The sequence below is a fragment of the Bombus vancouverensis genome, chromosome 3 (assembly GCF_051014615.1).
Source record: "Bombus vancouverensis nearcticus chromosome 3, iyBomVanc1_principal, whole genome shotgun sequence".
Lineage (NCBI taxonomy): Eukaryota > Metazoa > Arthropoda > Insecta > Hymenoptera > Apidae > Bombus > Bombus vancouverensis.
Genome location: NC_134913.1, coordinates 8,917,035 through 8,939,194, shown reverse-complemented (window position 1 = coordinate 8,939,194; position 22,160 = coordinate 8,917,035). Strand labels below are relative to the sequence as shown.

Sequence of the window (22,160 nt, the reverse complement as noted above, 5' to 3'; positions counted from 1 at the left end):
ATATACGGAAGAGATTATACGATCGACAGGTATATTAAGCAAACTTTTTACTCGACCGTGACAAAAAAGCTAATAGTTTGACACCTTGCATCGTTCAGCCTCGACTCTGATTAATTTTTTTTCTAACTGCTATGCACGGTGTAACTACCAAAGCGTAACACAATATTTCTTTACCCCGTTCCGCGCGATAAAAAGTTGCTTAATGCGACGACCGACGAGAACGTAGCGATATAACGATCAGAAGCAATCTTTCTCCATGACATGCTACTTCGTTCCAAAACAAACTCGACAACTGCAATGGTTGTATTCCGAGGATCGTTTCTGTATCTTCTCTGGCTCGATTGGATTCGCGTCGACGTTGATTCGTTGCGTAACATCCTCGATTGCTCTCTCGCTGTTAAATCGATGCGTCTCAGAGGGCCGACGCAAGATTTACGTTAGGATGGCTGACTACGTTGGTACAGCCTCGAAGAGGATGACAAATCCGAGCTCTCGGGACTTATCCGTCGAGAAAAGCATACCATCCTTCTATTCTGGAATGTCGATTGGTCGTTGCTTGCGCTAGGTAGTAAGTACAACAGCAGGGCGTCGAGAGTCTCTTGACGCCTTTGGCTTCACCTCCGAGTCAGGGAGATACGAAAGAGGGTGCGCGAAGCGAAATAAACGGATAATTGCAAATATCTGCTGACGCAACACGGAAACTGGCGAACAACTCGTGGACTGTTTGATTTGGATTCTTTTGGATAACGTGAAACATAACGCTCGAAATAATTAGAGGACAGCTACTAAAATGACTTTGATCTTCTTCTAGAACAAAAATACGCAAATGAAAGTTTGCTAGGTTTCCTTATAAAATGAGTTTGAGTAACGCGAGATTTACGATAAAGAGATTGAAGGATATCGAGTGTATTGTGATGAAATAAAGGAATTGTAGCAATAAGAAGACAATTCTGCTTCGTATAAGCATTTAGTAGTACACAGGTTGTTGTAGAAATTTTTATGATTTTTATCACAAGGATTGATTTTACACTATGTTCAGTAGATATTTTCTACCCCCGTCGACGAGTACTGTAAGCGCAAATTGCTGGAAAACGAAGCTGACTTTCTACAGCCACAATTCTTTCCAATCTCTCCGCCAGATAAACCCTGCAATGTTCATCGAGCTTGGAAGAACATTGTAATATTCTCATCCGTAATACCACGTTCACCATGCAGGCTGCTCGGATAGAGATATCGATGGCAAAGCTCGGAGAATGGTCGGCAACCGACTTGGAAGGACCGTCCTCGCGTTTTTCGAGAGATTACAGAGTGCAGGGCTGACATTACGAGGACCTCGATACTGTTTCAAAGTACCGTTCCCCCCAAAGTACCGATGCCTCGGTCTCGGACGCGGCGGTTGTGTGTCGAGCTACTCTCTAATTAGAGGCGTACTCGATACGCGAACGTATGTCCAGGGGCGAGACGGGATTCGATGCAAATAACAGCGGGCGTAGGCATCGCGTATCCAAACAGGGAATAATTAGAATAATAATGGAGGCGTGCCCCCACGGGTTCCTCCGATGAACGAAGAAAGGATCGAACGTGACTTTAACTTCGTTCTTCAACCCGTGTTTGCACATCGGGAAACCCTCGAACTTGCTGCATCGCCGCACTGTTTGCCCTGCGTTTACGTGGAAAGCCTGAAATACCGAGTTTGCTTTGGGCGCGGCGTTCCATGCGTTTCGTCGCCGACGTGACTGCCTTCGAGACGAACATATCCAAGTTCAAGACACCGTGCCACTTAGCGAGACAATGTTGAGAGTAAACAAGGCTTTACGCATCTTTTGCCCGATGCTTTCGACACGGCGTTTGTCTTCGCCGTGGGAATGCACGCGACACAACGGCCACGAAACTTCACTTTAGAGGTTGTTGTATGCAGATTGCTATGACGAAGTTGCCAAGGTATGCAAGCATGTATTGTGTAGAGATACCCCTTTGCATATAGGATTTGCTTAATCTGGATTAGCGTGGATGCGGAAGCTAATATTGGGATTGTCTCGCTCGGCCGGCACAATTAATCCCCGTGTTTCAATTATCCAACTCTGCAAACAACGGGAATCAATAGCCGCGACACCTGATGCTCTGGTATTTTGATGGCGAACGCGCGAACATCGAGCTTGTGGAATTTTGCATATCGCGAAGGGTTTTTATGTATGTTTCCTTCGATTTTGGAGATTCGTTATACAATTCAACAGATTGTTAACTTCCTATGAGATATTTCCAACCCTTTCGTGTTCTATGAACGTTGAACTATTTCTTGAATTTGAGAAACATACGAAGGATTTGAGGAGCATTGCTGATTCCTTTTCCCAATTTTATAGTATAGTTCTTCTTAAAACATTGAAACTTTTGTTTGTTGAAACGAAAACGAAATATGGACAAAGAGTCGGAGATTCTGGCAGGTATAAAATTTTATCTATAAATTGTACAATTGTTTTGCCATACCTACGTGCTGTAGTCATGGAATCTTGCGAGAGACTATAAAGTTGATTAATCAATACGTCTTGGTCGTTAGGTAGGTCTGTTAGTCTTTTATTCCTTCTTTCCGGGGTTACCTTCTAAACGAAATCTACTCGGCCTTCAGGACAATGTATTTCAATTTCGTTGCTAAAGTTACCGTGTCCTAAGGTAATATCACGCTTGATATGATCATCGACGTAGGAAACGAACGTGGAAATGACAGGATGTCTGATCCAGCCACGCGTTCGGACAGACAGACCATCACATTCGTCTAGTGATTCCTCGTAAGGTCGGGGTGAAGGAACCTTAATGACTGGATAGAAAGGGGACGGGATAAGAGTGAAAGAAACGGTGATCCTGTCCTCCCTGGAACAGGCATGCGCACCTGTGTCGAGCTTTACCGATGTAACGTGCCCGATCCCTTAGCGAGTCACGATCGCCGGACCTTCTTGTACAAGGTTTTCAGATCGACGCGACATCCCGACTAGGAAACCAGTACAAGGAAGTATAGAACGATCGTTGGAAGAGCTTGCACTCCTAGGAAGTGGCTACGTCGAATGTACATGAGATTTCGCGGAATCGAACGTGACTAGCCGAGTTTTGCCGTCATCTAGAACGCCAACTACTATTTTTCTTTCCTTTCTTTCCGTAATATATATGATAAATGCATCAGAAAGTCGAAGGTGATAAGAATTCTCGAAGCTAAATCAATTTCTATTCTATACATTCCAAATATGGTAGCCTGTACGCGAAAAGTTCCATATTTCAAATAGAATCATTCCACCTTCGTTTCGAAATTCTAACAAGGTTTTGCTCCGAACGAACTTCATTAAAAATTTTCGAATATTGTTACAAGTAGCCGTAAATAGATTCCGCGTATGTAAAACATGTAAACTAGGGGAGTATGTAAATCAGATGTAACGAGGCATGTGCCAAGGGAAATGATTCACTTATCCCCGGGTTATTGGCAGGGAATGGAAAATGGGGTTTAACTAACTCGATAAACGATTTTCTGATTTATGTGGGACCAGTCGGCGATGTACAAAGGAGAAAGACGCGGAAAAGGTACATGTGTATGGGATTGGAGCACGAGCCACAACCGCGTTTGCTCGCCATTGTCCTCGTGGTCCAGGTGTGAGCTTTCTCCCCCTTGTTGAAAGGCACGACGGGCTCAGCGTTGTGATTAATATACGCGCATCCGGCTGGCTGGAATAATTTTCACCGGCGCGCGTTCTGTAACGAAGCTTATGCCGGCGCGATGCGTTGTCAGTGACACGCAAAGAAAACGAGAAGATCGACGAGCTCTCGTGTACGAACTGGCCAACGGGAACGTTGTTCCGGTGGCCCTCTATAAATAGAATGGCGGAGTGCTTGATGATCAATATTCGTACATCCGGTTGGCTGGAACGATCCGACGGATATTCCTACTTGTATTTCATAAGAAGTAAATATTTTTTATGGCCGCATGGAATAAAAGAGTCTGCGGTGAATATACTCTGCGTATCACGAACTAAGAAAGTTGTTTCAGAGATTTTTAGACTTTCGTTAGAATTTTCAAAATTAGCGATAAACACAAAGGTAAACGAATCTAGGACAAGATATTGTTACGACAATTAATATTTTGAAATTATCCAAAAGAGCGACAAAAGTTCATCTGTAACGTGAATATCGAGTATAGAAATATACTTTTCATAATGTGAACTTGGTTCTTCAACATCGCTAAGCTATAGAAGATAAGAAATATAATCTATCGCGCTCTTTCCCGACGATTTTTATATTCAAATTCTATATTCAATTCTACAAAATCATCTATCAAACCCTACATAAATCTTACTATCTCTTAACACTTCGTCAAATCTTAAAACGGAAGAATCAATGATAATGCACACGATACAACGATCGAATTCGAAAACGGTAGCAGAATCATCAGCTGACGTATAACAGTGTCTCTGTGATTTCCAGGAGTCGTAGCAAGGAATTCCTGCCGTGAGGAGTATGTAAACGCGCCAGACGCCTCATTGTTACGGCGAGAAGAAGGCTGACTAGGGAACGGCATATATATACCGTCAGAGAGAAGATAGGCCGCGCACGATCAGAATAATGCCTGTCGGTGTACTTGAACGAGGCAACCGGAGGTGTTAGTGGACTATAAAGAGAGAAGCACAGAACGGTCGGCTCGTGCACGAGCCACACAGCGGGACACTGTTGTGTCCCCGTGGCCCAGGTGCAGGGCCACCCTCGCGTCCCCTCCTCTCCGTTTACCAAGCAACCAACACCACGGAATGAAAGGTTACTCGCTCGTCGTGAAGAGCGCAGGCAACACCGTGTACCGGACCGGTGAAGATCGACTTCTCTGCAGGGCCTGGGGACAAGACTCACGGGAAATAATGTTGGAGACGGTGAACCGGATACGAATCGCGCGAACCACGAACAGCCACCCAACGTTATAGGTCCGTAGCGTGGTTGTCTTACCCCGTGTAAGAGAACCAGATACGATCTTCGTCGTCGATTCGTGTCCCCCTTGATCGGAGCCCACCTTCGGGGACAGGTTCAACGCGAAGACAAAACCTGTCGACTGTCGACGCGTCAGCCTTGAAAGAATGATAATCGTCGCTTCACGAGGACACCCACGAAACGGGTCGCGGTCGTTAGACAATCAAGCCTGGTAATCGATACGTTTATAAATGGTATCGTGGTACGATACTCTGTATTTTCTCTTCCACTCCTTTATTGCTTGACCCTAGAGAGAGGGTACGCCTGTTCCGGGGCGATAGTAATTAAGTTTTACGGCGAACCTTCGACCCGATTTAAGATACCGGCAGAGGTAATGCTTTAAGCGACGCCGGGCTGTAATAATATCTTCCTCGCCGCGTGATTTCTTCCTTCGAAATTTCTACCAGCCGGATATCGTGGTATTGTATGAATGAGAAAATTATTTCTAAGAAGCGCCTACCAAATCCTATAGTTTCCTATTCGATTCTTTGCTCTCGAATCCTTATCGATTCTACTCAATCGGGGCTTTACGAGGCCGGCGAGAAGTTTCATCTCGATATTTCATCGAAACCATATGAATTTACGCTTTAATATCGATTCCTCCCTCGTCGTCTATGGTTGATTTACGACGAGAGCGTAAGAAAGCCAGATAGGACGAGAAAAGCAAAGGTGTGCAGTGAATCGAAAGGAAAGCTTACGAAGAAAAGCCAGGGAAAAGAAAAAACCGCTGTATAATAGATTCGAAGGGAGGAAAGGAAATGTGGCACTAGCTGGTTCGAATAAAACGACCAAGACGAAGCATATTCTGCTACTATCTTATTACGAATCTCTACAAATGATCTTCATCAGGGTAAGGCCGTGTTCTACCAGCTTAATGCTCCCTCCGCCTTCTTTCGCTCATTCCCTTCGACCTTTTTCCATCCATCGTTTCTATACTATACTCAGCGCGTGTTTTCTTGGTGAGAGGAGGACGAAGGTGGATGGACTTCGGCTCCTAGTGGCCCACGGAGAACAGCATCGTAAGAAGAGTTATCGAAGACGCGAACGAAAGGGAGTCGATTCGACGTTATTAATCTCAGAATGGCGCTCAGACGCGGCCATGACCGTGATAGTTCGGTCATCAAGATGTGTAGATACCGAAGTGGCCTACGGGTTCCACAGTTCATTCTTCATGGGTGACTTTTGCGTATATGCGAATGCCGGACGATTAACGATCGTACCTCGCGTTGCGCTCGTTAAGCGACAGTTTCTTCTCCCTTCGAGATGAACCAGTATAGCGGCCAGGCAACCATTCCAATGAAGAGAGAAGAAGAAGAAGAAGAATGAGAAGAAGGAGAAGAAGATGAAACTGGTACACCGAGATCATCCCTTCGGTCGAAGACGAATGATCCGGACTCTGGGCTGGATACATTATCGCCATGTGTACGAGGCAAAGGAGCTGCACGAGCATCGGGCGACACTTTCGTAGAATCGTGGATCGAGTACGTGACGACGATGGCGATCTGAAAGAGGTCCTCGAGAGCCAAGGTCGTACGACTAATAATAAGTCGGTAGGTAGGAATCGATTTCCCCATGGATCACGACCGGTTGCCTTCGAACCGGGACGAAGATGTGGGTTGATTGTCCGCCACGATACGAGTCCTACGCGACAGTTTCTCTCTCTCTCTCCCTTTATTACTTACACATCGATATTTCGTGGATTCGTCGAACGATATATATGGTTACTCAAGTTGATCTATATTTCAGAGTGACAACTGGTGAAAGTGGTGACGCGAGATCAACGTTGCTTCATATTAACCATTTATAACTGCAGATCGTTATTCGTTTACGAAACTTGTTGTAGCAATTCCATCTATCTTTTACCTGTGCATGAAATTAGCAATTGGAATTTTAACATTCTATAAAGGAGCGAAATTTCACTCTTATGAGAAAAATGTCATACCGATTAGTTTATATAGTTTGCATCGAGAGTTGCCTCTTTTTGCAGCATAAAAGGAATATCGTCCCATCGGATAACGGTTTCATTGGATTTATAGAAAATAGAACATGGTCGGGCAAGCGTGTACCGACAGTTACATAATTTCCAATTAGCCCATTGCCAGCGAGTTTTTCTCGTTTCTCCCGCGCAAATAATCGTGCGAAAATTCTGACAACAATCGTAGGAAGTAATGGGTAGGGTATAGACGAGCATACGAAGATCGGCCAACATGTACCAATCACCTACGTGTACTGATCACGGGGATTTCCTATGTGTCACGGTTCCGCTCCATTTTCTCCTCTTCTCGTGACGAAATAGGATGAATACGGGATACAACCGCAGAATAAATAAGTGGTTAAAGATAAGCAATAAAAATATTTGCGAAGAAATCACATTGACCATGAAAAGTGTAAAGGACAAAAGACAAGATTAAAGAACGATGATGATAGAAACCAAACTTACTCCAAAGGTACTTGGATTTTAAAATGATTCATTAAATATGGATAATAAGAAATCAGCGAAGAAATTATAAACGACAAAAAGATGAAACAACAAGAGGCTAAAGTAAAGAACGATGAAAATGGAAAGCAAATATTGAGTAAATTTTAAGCCTTATTTCGTCTACTTAATTGCCATTCGTTTGACTTCCAGGCTTCAAAATAATTAGGTTTTAAATTAAAATAAAAAGACAGTGAACAATACCGTAATTATTTTTTCCAGTAAAAATGAAACTTGGATCGATTCTGTTCAGCGATAGACACGTTAATTTAAAATATTTCGATATCTATCGATTGTCTCAATCTCACTCGTTCGTACGAGATGATAAAAATGTCAGTTAGCAATTCGAAGAAGGAAGTACATAATGTCGGCGAAATACGGTCGAGCGTGTTCAGAAAAGTCTCTTAAGGCCTCCATACTTCGAAATCAGTCTCTTGGATCGCTCTACGAGATCAGCTAATAGCGTTAAAGCAGAAACTAAGCACCGGTTAGAAAATTTACCGTTAGCACCGGCCGATTACCATTGGAGATTAGTTCTCGCCCGAGATCGCGTTTATATCTGCTTCAGCTTCGAGATGTTAGGGGCTGCCTTGCCATTTTTTTCCATTCCTCCTTTCCTTTTTTCTTTTCATTCTAAACTCGATTAAATCGGCCGACGCTCTTTCTCCTCGCGTGCGTTTCATCAACGGTAAAGTTCCATCGATTCACGGGGAATTTGTATCTGCTGCATGCCACGATATCGTATCACGAAAGCCCCGACCAGTTTATAAATCGTTGCTCCACGTTCTCATCGATCTTTCTCGAGCCTCGAATTAACCATAAATTCTGTAATCGAGTCAGAGTTCGAGTTGCACGCCGGGCATTTTATTTTTCCTCTTCTTTTTCTTTCCGCCGGATGATTCTTCGACGTCGGTTACAGGAAGAACGAGCTACTACAAAGTTACATTACACTTATTTCTCTTCCTCTTTCCCCTTTTTCTCTTCGGTTTATTTCCACTTCCTCTTCTGCTTTTCTTTTTTTAATTTATATCACTCGGTTAAACCGGTTTCGTGGCATACCTACATTCGATAAAGGATGACGTCATAAAAAATTCCCAGGATCGCGATGACTTGCGTCAAGCTGCGCATGTTGTGTGGCGAGAAAAAGCCAAGAGGACGAAATCACGATTTCGTTTCTCATTAACTGAACACCGTTCGACCTCGAAGCGAGCCCACGATGAATCGATGAGGCGAAGAACGAATGATATACAGGGTGTTTCACCTAACTTGAACTTGTATAATCTTGTTGAGACCAGTATGTTGGAACGATATTTTTATTTTACTGAAAAGAGTTTGGGATTGCCACCCGGAAAGCAAACTTATCAATTAATATTCTATGGAACGCTATCTTTCTGAGAATCTTGTATAATACTCTATAAAGTCAAATTATTAAGTCGAAAAATGGAATTATGTAATCATCGGCAAAATTATAGAGACAAATAAAATATACTTGGCCTTTCCATCTCATTAAAAATTTTTATTATAGAATATAATTATTTTTTCTCATATATTAGCTTCTATGAAACAACTGTGTACGAAAAATTCTGCAACTTGTGTGCGAAAAATTGTTTTGAAATTTTTATTTTCATACAAGGGATATTTTAAATGATACAGTTAGACGAAACACCCTGTATATAAACGGAGCCTGGTCGATCTGATTGCGTACGCGTGCTCCTTTGATTCGTTGTATAATGTTACGTGCTATTGTACTTAATTCCAGCGCTCTTACGGTACCCTGTTTGCCAGAACCGCGTGCATCGGCATCGTCCCTTCGCGAACGTCGCTCTTTCATTGCCAACTCTAATAAATAAACCTAGCAGCCTTCGAGGATGCTCCGGATATGGAAGATTCGCTGGAATTGAATCGCACTCTCTCGCTGATAGCGAAGCGAGTCGATTCTTCCCTTTCGGCCCTGCCTGTGCTTTCGAGCGGTTTGTCGCGCGTCAGTTTTCTGCTTGGAAAATAACAGGACTATTTCGAGCTGCTTTGGTCATGGTTCGTTTTGCAAAACGACTTTCTTAAATTTCATACATTTCAGAGAATGGTAATTTGCTATAAAATTTCTGATAATGTGCAGAAAAGAGTAGCTTCATGCAAGAGAGTCGAGAAAATGTGTGAAAGCAATGAAGTAGATTAATTTATTGAATTTTAATCCTTTGAGTGCTTAGAATAAGTACAATATTAAAGAACCAAGCTATGTACAATGTACATGCACGATATTAAAATATAGGTATAAGTAAATAACAGGTCGAGTTCCATATTACGAGCAGTTGAAGACCCAAAAAGGTGGATATTTTCTCGTTTACATTCGTTTATTCTACACAGCACTTAAAAAGATAATCCAACATTCTACTTTATCACTTGTATCAAGTTAATCCGATATAATCTAGAATAGCATTAAACAGTAACATGTTACAGCCCGTGTTACAGGTTAGCCAACGAGTGCCATCGTTTTATGCGCGAAAGTTAACACCGGTTATATGTGACAAATCGAGAACGGTTTGATAAGACCTGTCGGAACTAATGACACCGATAGGATAAGTAAAAGACGCGGAAAATTCCATATAGAAGCGTGAAAGGCATTGCGTCTTATCTACGATCGAACCACCTGTTAACGATTCACGAAGAGTGACGGTCGACGGTGTTATAAAATGGAACGATCTATAAAGGCCATTACACAGCTCAATAAAACGGCCCCTGGTAACCTGTTACCGGTTACCGGATTATTTCGTGAATAAAATGACGTGTGTCGCGTGCATGTTCGTGCCTCGCCTTTATACCACACCGGAGACAGAAAGAATACGTCGAAGAGGAAACAAGCTGAAAGAGAAGGGAACAAGAGGTGAAACAAAGACGGATAGGTCACCGACCGGTTGTCAGTGACAATTCCAACGCGCGATACACAACCGCTGTCCAGGTATATCTACATTGTTGGAGGAACTAGGCCAATAGTGCAGGTTCACTAAACCACCGCGAACTGGATTATACACCTTTATTTTCGTTTGCTCTGGAACAACAAAGGATCTGTAGTGTTTTAGGTCAGCCGTCAACCGAATTTCGTAAAACCCGACGACAGCTGATTTGCATCGTGTTAGTCATCCAAGAGGACACGTTTTGTGCACGAATCACGATTCACGAATTTCGATGTTTTTCTCTTTCTTGTTTTTCTTGGCAGAGGTTTTTCGAGGCGAGTGAATCAGTTGAATGATTCAGCGAAGGACAATTCGGAAAGAACGTTCGATTGTGACTTTTATTTAATGAGGAACCAACACGGCGATCGAATGGTAATCGGTTTCGGAGTCGTGTTACGTATTGAGGGTGACGTAAACTGTGTTATAAGAGTTTCCAGAGAATCCAGTATTTCGTGAATTATTCTGAAATGCGAATTTTGCATAAACTTCTAAAAACGACTAATGTATTCTTAAAGGAAGAAATTTATGTTTTCGTAATTATATAAAGTCAGGTTCATTGGCTTCTCGATGTTCATTGAACTCTGCATAAAAAAAGCATGGCATCAACATACGAAAGCAGATCCTACAGAATTTTGAAGAACTATCTAAGTAATATATGTAGACCACACATGGATAAAAAATATCCATTCTTGTTCATTTTCTAAATTTTATGTCATTTGACTAATTTAACATAACACTGCTGATAAGAGGAATAAATTTATTGCGTCAAAAGAAACGATATAAGCCCAGCACGTTTCATGTAACATAATTAATTAGTATTTTCTAAATGCTCAAGAAGTGTGAGGAAAATACATGCATATTTAATTTCAAAATCAGCTAAAGGAACAGTTTTAATAACTCATAGAATTTTATACAATTATTCTCTGATTTTCAATTTTATTCGATTTAATTACGCATTTGCTTTATTTCTATGTAAAAGAGTTTGCCTCTGCATCACATTGAAACGCATCTAACGAATTGAACATTTATGTTGCCTGAAAAATCAAACTACTTTATACTACACTAATTTTAATATAACCTCTCATTACAATCACTTCAAACTTTAACCAACCCTCGATTATGCTTCAGCTTCAAACAATTCTATATATAACTCATACAAAAGTTACAAAACCAATATCCGATTGATTACCAGCATTATTATTCATGTATTTTGGAACGCAAGAATTTATTAACCAATTTAATTATTTAAAAGAGATTTCAATTATTTCGATGATATTTCAAACGTACTTGATTGCGCGGCTTCATAAAAGATTTCTCAGCTATCGAAAATATTGACAGCCACCATGGGAGAATTCGGAGCGAACGAAATCGAGTCGGCTCTCGTCGATTAACGTTCTAAAAACCGTTCGTGCGCTCGTGCAATACGTGCGACGAGTCCAAAGCTCGGAGTCGATTCGTGCGCGCATTGAAATTCTCTTGGATCTCGTCGGACAGAGTAGCCGATTTTTATCGAGTACACGACCGGTTACCGGGCAGACCTCATAAACCGCATTCGACATCGAGGCACGAGTAACCACGTAAGGAATACGAAGTATCACAAGGTAAATTCATTCGTGGTATTTCAATCGGCCAGACAGAAACCGTTCGAAACCCGTTCAGACCGCGAATCCACGAACGCGCCGACACGCCGACCGTGAAACCGTGCCGCGTGAATTCCAGCACGATAGTAGCGTGTCACCGACAACCCCACGATAATCATGCTATTAATCGTGAATATCATGGTTGTATCGGATTTTGATCACGAGCATTATCGATAGGTGGTCTGGGCTATTAATACGCTCGGGTTGACGATCGTTTGTTGAGGGTTGCGAAAAGTCGTGTAACGTTTGGAGTAACGTAATCTCGAAGCAAGTTTCGTTGTGTTCTTTTTACATTCTTCACGAAAGAATTGTATACTGGGTGTTGAGAAATAAGAGCGTAAGACTGTAAGGCGGTATAGTAGAAAATGTAAGAATTGGTTCATTCAGGATCTGTTTTTTTTCAGAAAAAAATGTAATTCTGTAATTCTGTTTTAGGAAACGTCCAATAACTTAAATACACAAATAAATCTCCGAAGTGAAGAAACATATCTAAAAATAAAGTCACTGAAAAAGTCTAACAGAAATATTCTATCACGATTATTCTTTATGGTTTAAAAATTATGTTGATAAAGTATCTCTTCGAGAAAATTAAGAATTATATTCTACACTGAAAGGGATCTACGTTAGATTAAACATTTTCTGTTACCCTCAGTGCACACTATAGGTCCTTACAGTAAGTATTATTCTTCTTCTATTTCTAACATTCTGTATATCAAGGACTAAAAAAGAATTCGTATTTATATCATAATGTAAAAAACTATAAATGCTGCATAGTACTTAAATACATAGGAAAAAGTGTCAATTGTAGACTGTCGCTGCATACACAGCACAATTTAGGTACAGCAATCGATAGATCGTATCATCTCGTGTAACCCCAGAACGATAACATCAAAATGAAAACTCTTTGACAGGAACGTTCGCAAAACAGACAATTCTGTAATTGAATTTCTTTGTCCTCCCCTTGATAGAACGTTCATTTCCGCGATACTAGAAATTCTTCTTCGGGAATGGAACACGATGCGAGCAATCCACGATTCCGACAGAAAGTCGATATATCCAGTCTTTCGTTTTATTTTTATTTCTTGTTCTTTCGTATGTGACGGCTCGGCAGAGCGTCGGAACCGATTCCATCCACGAAAAGAACCAGGGCCGTCAAAATGAAAATCGTTGAACTTCCTATTCCCTTGTACGAGTCATTGGCCTGTCCGGCGGATTTTTCGACGGGCTGGTTCATTCGCATTCACGTATGCGAACCCGAGCGTATCCAAATTCCGCGATAATCGTAGGAGGAAACCGTATGTTGACGGAGGAGCGTATCGTGGTTGGTCTCTCTTTGAAAGATTCGGCTACGGGGAACAAGGCGTGACGTTGAATTAGCACTTCGTGTACGAGGCACGCGTGCCTGGAATACGAGGTGGTCGCATTGTCGGTACCGCAAGCTCCGTGCGAATAGAATTCGAACGTGATCGGTGTCGATTCCTCGTTTGAAAGAACTTTCTGAACTCTATTGTCGCTCTGTTTTACGATTGCAAGTCGTTGACTTGTAGTGTTTCCAACTTTGAGTCTCGAATCATCGGTAACTGTAGACTAACATCACTTCGTTGTAAATTTATTTCTTTTTTTTTTTTTTGTATGCATATAGCGATTTTTTAGGAATTGCAAAAATGTTTGTAAAGGAACTGTTAACGATAGAATTGGTAAATCTGCCAATATTGGAAACTTCGGATCTTCCTGTTCCTGTGATTGGTAAAAATATTTACGAGGGTTAGGTGAGTTTTAATGTAAACGTTTTAGCCGACAGAAAGGATATTCACGATGGAATGTGAAAAATTCAAAGAACTTGCGGTAATTTGGGGGAATTCCCGGCGGATCGGTTGAATTTTCGAAGTTTGCTGGACGTTTAGGGAGAATGAATAATTGGTCGTGTCTTTTGAGCAGCCTTAGCACACGTTGAATACAGGATTTCACGGGCCGATAGGTCGAGTCTTCGTGCTCGATATTTTTAATAGCCCTTTTTGGATAGCGACCGGAGGCCAGTGGCCGACGAGCCGGCCGTTCGCGGGGTGTTCGTCTTCTTTTTTTTTTTTTTGAACTGCTATATAGCGTTGTAGCCTGGTCGATAGGAAGCGCTGCCTCTTTTAATGCTCGATCGCTTCTAAATAGTTTGACGTTCAAAAGATGTAGCCCGACTAAGTTCGTCAAACGGTATATAACCTGGCTGTCGGTTATACCACCTAGGTATACAGCGTTCAGTGACACTTTCGAGTTGCTGAAAATGATCGATCGAACGCGCTCTGAGATTCTATAAATGGAATCTAAATTTAACGAACTACATTTTAGTCTATTGGATAATACGTTTATCGAATAATGGATAAAATTAGAAGCGTCGAGTCGGGAGATAAATACAGCCTCGATTTATATTTAGTTTTATTATAATCGTCGAACCTTCGATTGCATATCCTTGAATAAAGATTCGAAGTATTTAAAATTCCTGTCGTGTAGAATTGAATATCTGGAAGCTGCATCACGAAGCCAGTAGCCTCGATAAAAATCCGATAATTAAATTTCAGGATACCCTGAAATTTAGAGGATATTTATGAAGATCAATTAAAACGAGGACTTTTGAATGTTATACAAAAGCGGTCGATCGAAGAGGATCGCCTTTTTCTGGACAAAGGCGGCCTGTCGGTCGCACGACCCAAATTCGTGGCGCGGCAGTAACCGCATCTCTGAGTTTTTACCGTTTCGTGTGGGTCTGGTACGTGATTCAAACGGTCGGTCAAGCGAGGAGCCGAATAGAAGAGGCCCAATGACGGCGCAAGCAACAGAGCACGAATTCTTGCTCAATGATCTCTGTCTTACTTTGGCTACTTTCACTGCGATAATATCGAGTAGTTTTGACTCGTTTAATGCGCGAAGATTGCCTCCCTTCTTAATGGTAGTGGTGCGATTCATGCACGCACCGCTTGCTCGGGAATCAGCGGTTAATTATTTAACAGCGACAACAAGAACAACAACAGCAGCAGCAGCAAGAAATGGCGAAGCGGGTGTAAAAGTGATCGTGTCGTACCAAGAAGTTGTGCGACATCGGTTCATCGCGTTGCCTACTGTTTGAAAAGCTAGACGGCGCTAACGACAACGAAAGAAAGCTTGTGTGCGTCTGGTCGAGCAAAAACGTCTACCTATGCGAAAGGGGAACTACGAAGCAGACGAGAAGAAAAGAAAAACTCACAGCCAACTATAGTCCAGCCAGCTATTACCGTCCATAATTAATTCGTGGCACACCTAACTCAAAACCTGCCACGGTTGGCTTTTCTCTCTAAAACAAGAACCATTCCATTTTCCTATTACCTTTTTCTCAGTTTTTATTCTTCCTTTGCAATTATGTTTAATTCGTCTTGCAATTCGTTCACGACGACGAGAGCAATCACGTGAAGTAATAATTCAGCTTATACATTCTGACTTTTAATAGATTCGATTATTCACTGAGCACTTTAGCACTTCAATCATGACTGACATTGTCATAAATTTGCGTCAGCTGATTTTTCACAGGTTTCGTTCTAAGATTAATGGTTTCTATGTCAATTTTTCGATGCAAATTTCGTAAAAAATGTTTGCTTTATTACGAAGCATACACTTTGAAGAAAATGTTTTTCAATATGATATTGAAGCTTTAATATGAATATCGTATTCGATAAATATGGAAGCAATTATTTTCGTACGTCAAAAAGTCGATGGAAGTAAATTAGATAGAGCAAAATTATCAATAGTATATCGATCATTTTATCGACACTTTTCATTATAGAAATCTATTAATAATCAAACTAACTTAGCCTAAACTGCACAAGACTATTAATTAAGATCGTATCCGTCATTTAGATGTAATTTTAAATGATTTATTTACGATACTTTGCAGAAATAATTCTAATGTTCACGGAGATGTCCCGAGTACTCGATTTTGTATTACACGTTATACCTAAGTACGAAAACGGCTTACGTAAAAAGGATCTTTCTCCTTTTCTTCTTCCGCGATCGATCGCAATTAAGCTCTCCCTTGTAGGATCGATTCTCCACGGTTATTGCACGCGGATCGCGTGCCTGAGATAGCTCCTTACTTACACTCCATTACTCTATTTCATTTTCGTCGCTGTGTCTAACAAGGTAGCCAGAACCGTGGCTGCCCTCTCGTGCAATACACGACCAGAAGATGGTCTTGGTAATTAGCGTTTAGTAATTAGCAATTAGCTGGTCGAGCCGTAAGTAAGAAACCGGGTAATCAACGTATTGTACGACGAATACGCTGATCCTTCTTCCGTCGCGAAGAAAATACGCATGCAAATGGTACGATGTAATCGAGGTCTCACGTAGTTTAACTCTTCATTTTTCTTGGAAGCAATATTTTTTCTTTCTCTTCATCGATTAAAACCGTTACGAGTCTCGAAGAGGTAGAGGACCTCGGTGCACGATGAACGATGAAACGTTTATGCGATATAGAATTACAATTGTGGCGTTTTATAATCATATTTTTCCATATACATTCCTAACGAGCATGTGATATTGGAATTATATAGGAATGAGAAATTTGGAGATGAAATTCGTAAATATTGTAAGTTATCGAAATTGATGTTTCAAGTGTTTAATTTGGAAATCAGTGCGAACGAGCAATTGTTGCAGATGTTACGATTTCGCGTTGGTGATGTTTCGTGATTATATTTTTGCGTGTATACCTTTAACGAAGCAATGCACAGAAACATGTAACGTTTTAGTACACTAGCGATGCGACGTTGTTGCTATTTCGCATCGGTGATATTTTACAATTCAATTGGTTCAAATTTCTAAAGATTCATGCATACGAGAAGTAAGAAATTTGATAATGCGGTTAATGCTTTTGGATTGCAAAATCATGGATTCATGTCTCATTTAGTATCAATGAATCTCTGCAATTCAGTGGGTGCACCTAAGTATATGATACCATCATTATAAATATAATCTACACAATATATTAGTGGTACTGTACAATTCGGTAGCTTTGTACATATTTCTAATATATCTAACACGATCATGCGCTATTGCATTATCAGAAACATAAAGCTGTCTAATCATACGCTAGCATCACTTATTTGCATTAGACTTAACAGAGATCATCATGCATAAACTGAAAGGTAAGATTTGAAAATCTTGAAATCCTTAAGAGTTATAAATTCAAGATTTTGAAATTTTTAATAAAAAATTCAAAGTCATGAAAAATAATATCATAAGCCATCGTTCATTAAGCGCACGAAGCACTATCGGTTATCGAACTCTCCCAAGAAGGAGTTCACGAAGACTCGTAGCACAGCGTGAAGTAGAAACATCGAGATGGCTTCCACGGTCGGCGATAATTAACGGATAACACACGGTCGCATAATTAATTTGGTTGTTGTTATTATATAGTACGCAGGAGCAAAGTAAATCGTTGATTAAAAAGCCCGCGTTTCCTGGCAAAGGTGATTCATGGATGCCACGGATCGGCTACGCGCACGCTCGCTGAACGTAATGATCACGGATCATAATGCAATCGTAACTTCTCCGACGTACTTCGACCGTGACAAATTCATTCTCTTTATCCTCGATGAAGAAACAAGATCGTTTCTTCTAGAACGATTTTTCGTTCAATTCGCGAACCATTCATCGCAAATGTTTACATTTTCGAAACTGAAATCAAAGCTTTACGCGAGATTTCGACTTTAATCTTTGCTCTCCGCAACGGTACAATATCATGCTAATTTTCGTCTTCATTTTGTCGTCGTCGTCGTCGTCGTCGTTGCATATAACATTGAGAATTTGATTTAACGGAGGCATTTGAGGCTCATTCACGCGCGTTACACCGTGTCGCGCTCTCGAGGAAAGGAAACCCGAGGTCTGTTTTACGCCGACGGGATACAAAGGAGCCCGTGCGCCTCTATAGATTCTCCTAGTTTACATTTTTCGTCTCTGCCGGCGTGTCGCTCACGGGAACGATCCATTATTTCGATTCTTGGAATTCCTTCTAACTCATTATGCTGACGCGCGTTCTACCTTTGCGGACCCTATTTTATATTCCGTAACCGGCGGACCCGCCACGGGAAAATCGATACCGTTTCGACTATTCTCCCCTTTGTTCAGAGGCGAAGGGAACGATCAGATCTCTCGACTATATAGATTCTGAAGATCCCTCGTTCTAAGCAAACTTTCCGCGAATAGTTGGCAGAATCAGGAAAGAACTTTCTATCTTTATTTCTTTCCTGTTTCATTGTTCGTTTTGTTATTCGTTTTCTTTCGATCGATTTCGAGGTTTCGTAATGTTAATCAATGGCGATTATACGGATGTTACAGGTTGTCGAGATTCGCTGTGTTGCTTCTTGGTATTCACGTATCGACGGTGTTTGCCTCGGTATTCAGACACGGTTTCTTAATTGTACGAGGTGTTCGTGCACGACAGAGACTAGCCTTCACGGCTGCAAGTCGACACGCATACCTATTATACCGCTGCGTTGAATTATTTAGGCCCGGGCCTCTTTGACTCCGTTCCGGAGACGAACCGGTCCATCCTCGCGTGACTTGTTGCGAGCGACTCACCCACGCCGGAAAGACGCCTTTAGTCACCCGTTTTCCCGTAGCGAAGTTGGAATTTCCCTTTTTATACGTTTTCCCTTTCCCCTCTCTCTTTTTTTTTTATTATTAAAGAACGAAGGCGATCGTTTGACATAAGATAATGTTTAACCGTGACCGGTGTATTTCGTTGTTACGTTGCTACTCATTCGTAATTATCGAGTTTAACCGATACATAACAGGTGTAGTTCGACCGGCCACGATGTTACAAGGTGATTTTACACTCGACGCGGATTTATCGATCTCTTTCCGATGACTCAACGTGACTCGTGCGATCGCGTTCGAAAGTTAATCGGATCACTTCGCACGTTCGTGTTCGTATCATTGCTCGACAACAGCGAACGAGAGCCTTACTCTTCGAAGACCTCCCTTATCCCTTGTACATAGCAATACATACTTCCATTGAAAGAGCACTTTGAGATCAACGTATTCCTGCGTCGAGGCACATATTACTTTTTGGTCACAGTTTATAAAATCCACGGTCGAACAACGACGACGAAGACGGCGATGAAGACGAGAACAGGAGAACAGCGAGAAGCATGGTCCGTTTGATCGCGAGAGAGAGCACAGTGCAACAGAATCACTGATCTTGATCACTTGGTATCACCATCGAGGATCGAGGAGAGGCCGTTCCGTGAGCGCGCGCGTTACCGAACGTATCGAGCTCACAGAATTATATTCCACCCTTTTTCGCCGGCTTTTTCATCGCACTAACGAATAAACCACACTGTTTTTAAGACTTACCTATCCAGGACGGTCGTCAACGGCAGACGACCCTGACGATCCTGTCCGGCGACGTGTTCTTCCGGATGGACGCGTGGCCGGTTTCGATTCGATTCGAAAATTCTTTACGTGTCGCGGTTGTAATCGTGCTTCGAGATCTTCCCGTGGAACTGTTATTAGAGTCGATGAACCTTCGGTCTCACTCTTCGAAAGGATAGCGTAATGTTTCTCGACGGGGATGTCCCGTGGTGAACACGGGTTCGGCAGATCGCGATCTAAAAACTACCGATCGACAAACTATCGTTAACTATCGTTTTCTTTTCTTTTTTTTTTTTTTTTTCTTAACAAGGATCCAAGTTGCACACCGAAATTCTTATTTCTCTGGCTGGTCTCTCGCACCCTCGAAGATCGAGCGATGTGCGAGTCCCGAGCACCGTTCTTTTCTCCCGTTTTTCCCTGGTCCCCTGTTTCTTCTTTCTCCCTTTCTTTCTCTTCTGTCCCCTCAAAATCACCGCGACACCGCACCGAACAGAAGTGAACTACTCGTGCGCCGCCGGTTCACGGTACCTTAAATACCTTGGCAGCCGCGCCGCCGCCACCGCCGCCGCCACCGCCGCAGCACGCCACCGCCACCACCGCTGTGCGTCGTGCGGCCCCCTACCTCAAACTCGCCCCACGCCGCGCGCGCCGATTGGCGAGGGAGAGGAGCCGATGTGTGCCCGCCGGCTACATCAGAGCATCCTCTCTTCTTCTCTCGCGCCATCCTGTCTCTCAGTCTCTCTTTCTCTTCTTTCTGCCTCCCCTCTCCCTTTCGTCTCATCGTTGTAAACGTTTCTCTCCCTCTTTCTCTGTCCCCCCGGATTTCTGCTTTCGTTTCTCTCATCTCGTTCGTCTTCTTCTTTCGCCTCCCTGCGACTAACTCTCCCTCTCTTACGATTCTCTTTCTCTTTCTATTTCCCTTCGCGGTAATTCAACCGCCGAGTTAGCGTATCCGTAGGACTTTAACACGCGTACGTGCGAGGAACTCGAATTTCTTTTTATTCTTCTTCTGCTTTCGCTCATTTTAAAATCTCCCCGAAATGGGGAGGAACGTTGCATCTAAGAGGGTAGCGTTCTTATGGACGCGGTTTTATTTTAAAGTTTATCGAGAAATGTGGTTTTGGTGTATGGATTTGGATGCACGCGATGCAGCTTGTAGCTGGACTCGGTCGCGCGAATCCTCGAGGGTCGGTGTCGCGGCGCGCCGCCAAGGAAGAGGACGAGGAAGAGCTACGTAGAGCCGGTACAAGTGCGGTGCGCGAAAGCCGCTGCGCAGAGGCGCAGGAGCCGCGGTGCGCGCCTCCCGTCGCGCATTCGCGCTTCGCACGTCTTTGAGAGCGCATCTACTTTTTGGGTGGAGTTGTCCCTTTTCTTTATCCTTCCAACGATGCTCGAACTGTTGGCTGCAATCGTCAGGTACGCAGTTGAAGTAACTATTTGAAGATTCATGTAGATATAACAATAATGCGAGAATGTTTGGAAGGGTATTTTCCTAGAAGAGTAATGAAATGATATGCTGAATTTAGAAATTCATTCCTACAGTGTAACGTGTGATGGAGGAGGAGATATCGTAAGTGATTTTGTTTTAGGATATACGCGTAGTGAATTGTTTTAGTGAATATGATAAGAGTTTATTTTCACGATGCAGATTTTACTCTGCTGCGTTCTTTGAATTATTTTCTTTTTCTCACTCATTCGTATTATCGAAAGATTTCAGAAGTTTGAGAAAAATACAGAAGATGATATGTGAAATTTCTCGTTTCGATTTTGTGCGAAATTTTTTCTTAAAGGAAAACCAGATTGAAAGAACATATGCTTGAAATGTGGTAATTTTAGAGACAATAGAAGATTCTTTAATCCTTGACTCTTCTTTATGTTGCTAACATTTGGTACAACTTCATTTAGATATCTGAACACTTTGAGCGGGAAAGGTTCATGTAATAGATTCTTCTCATGATTTTTTATTTAGATAATACAAGCTTACATCCATATAAGTGGATTCGATCGACATGGAATTTTTTTCCCAATAATATCTTCATTGATCGTTGCAGTGAAGAAAGAAACAATTTTACGTGATACATAAGTAGACTAGAGAGATGCGAATTTTATATGTAGAACTAATATGTAGCAACATATGACTATAATAGAATGCCACAGTATGAAGCTTACGATTCACAAATTATGACATATTACGATGAACGAAGAAATGAATGTTAATACAATTTATGACATACTGTGCGCATACACTCAAACTAGCGTTTCATTGCGTCTCAAGCGAGGTCCATGACCGATATTCAGAGTGCAGAAAGGTAAGCAAGAGACCGGATTTACGAAGAAATTAGATCGAAATACGTCACTCTCGAATATTTGAATGTTTAATTGCACCATTACGGTATATCGTCAAATGATTCATAGATCGCGTATCCGGCACATAAGGACGATGTTGAAATTATGTTAAGGTCTATCCGACAATTCGTTTCGAGATATTTGTTCGACGGAGTGGTCAATGCCGCATTGGATCCACAATCTGCTGACTCATTATCGGTCAGCGCGTGAACGCGAAAGAACGCGTGGCTTCGCCAGATGATTCGAAATTCAGTTTCTCGTAAAACCGTTCTAAGAAAACCTCGACGAGTCTAGGAAGGCCGGCTTCCGGAGAATTCGTCCCCGTCACGAGTCACAAGCTTTTCTGTTTATTTGCTCTGCCGC

At 42.1% G+C, this 22,160-nt stretch overlaps 1 protein-coding gene across 2 annotated transcripts in view; it reads right to left on the bottom strand.

Moving 5' to 3' along the window:
* The window catches only part of LOC117165757 (uncharacterized), a 60,533-nt gene extending 40,595 nt beyond the window's left edge, over positions 1–19,938 (bottom strand). Inside the window, exons 1-2 of one of the 2 annotated variants that reach the window (XM_033349117.2) lie at positions 19,778–19,938; positions 19,434–19,694 (exon numbers count right to left, since the gene is read on the bottom strand). The gene's annotated coding sequence lies outside the window, so the exon portion shown is untranslated. Of the gene's footprint in view, positions 1–19,433 lie in introns of both variants that reach the window. The other variant, XM_033349118.2, reaches the window with a different exon arrangement.
* Positions 19,939–22,160: the final 2,222 nt, after the last annotated feature.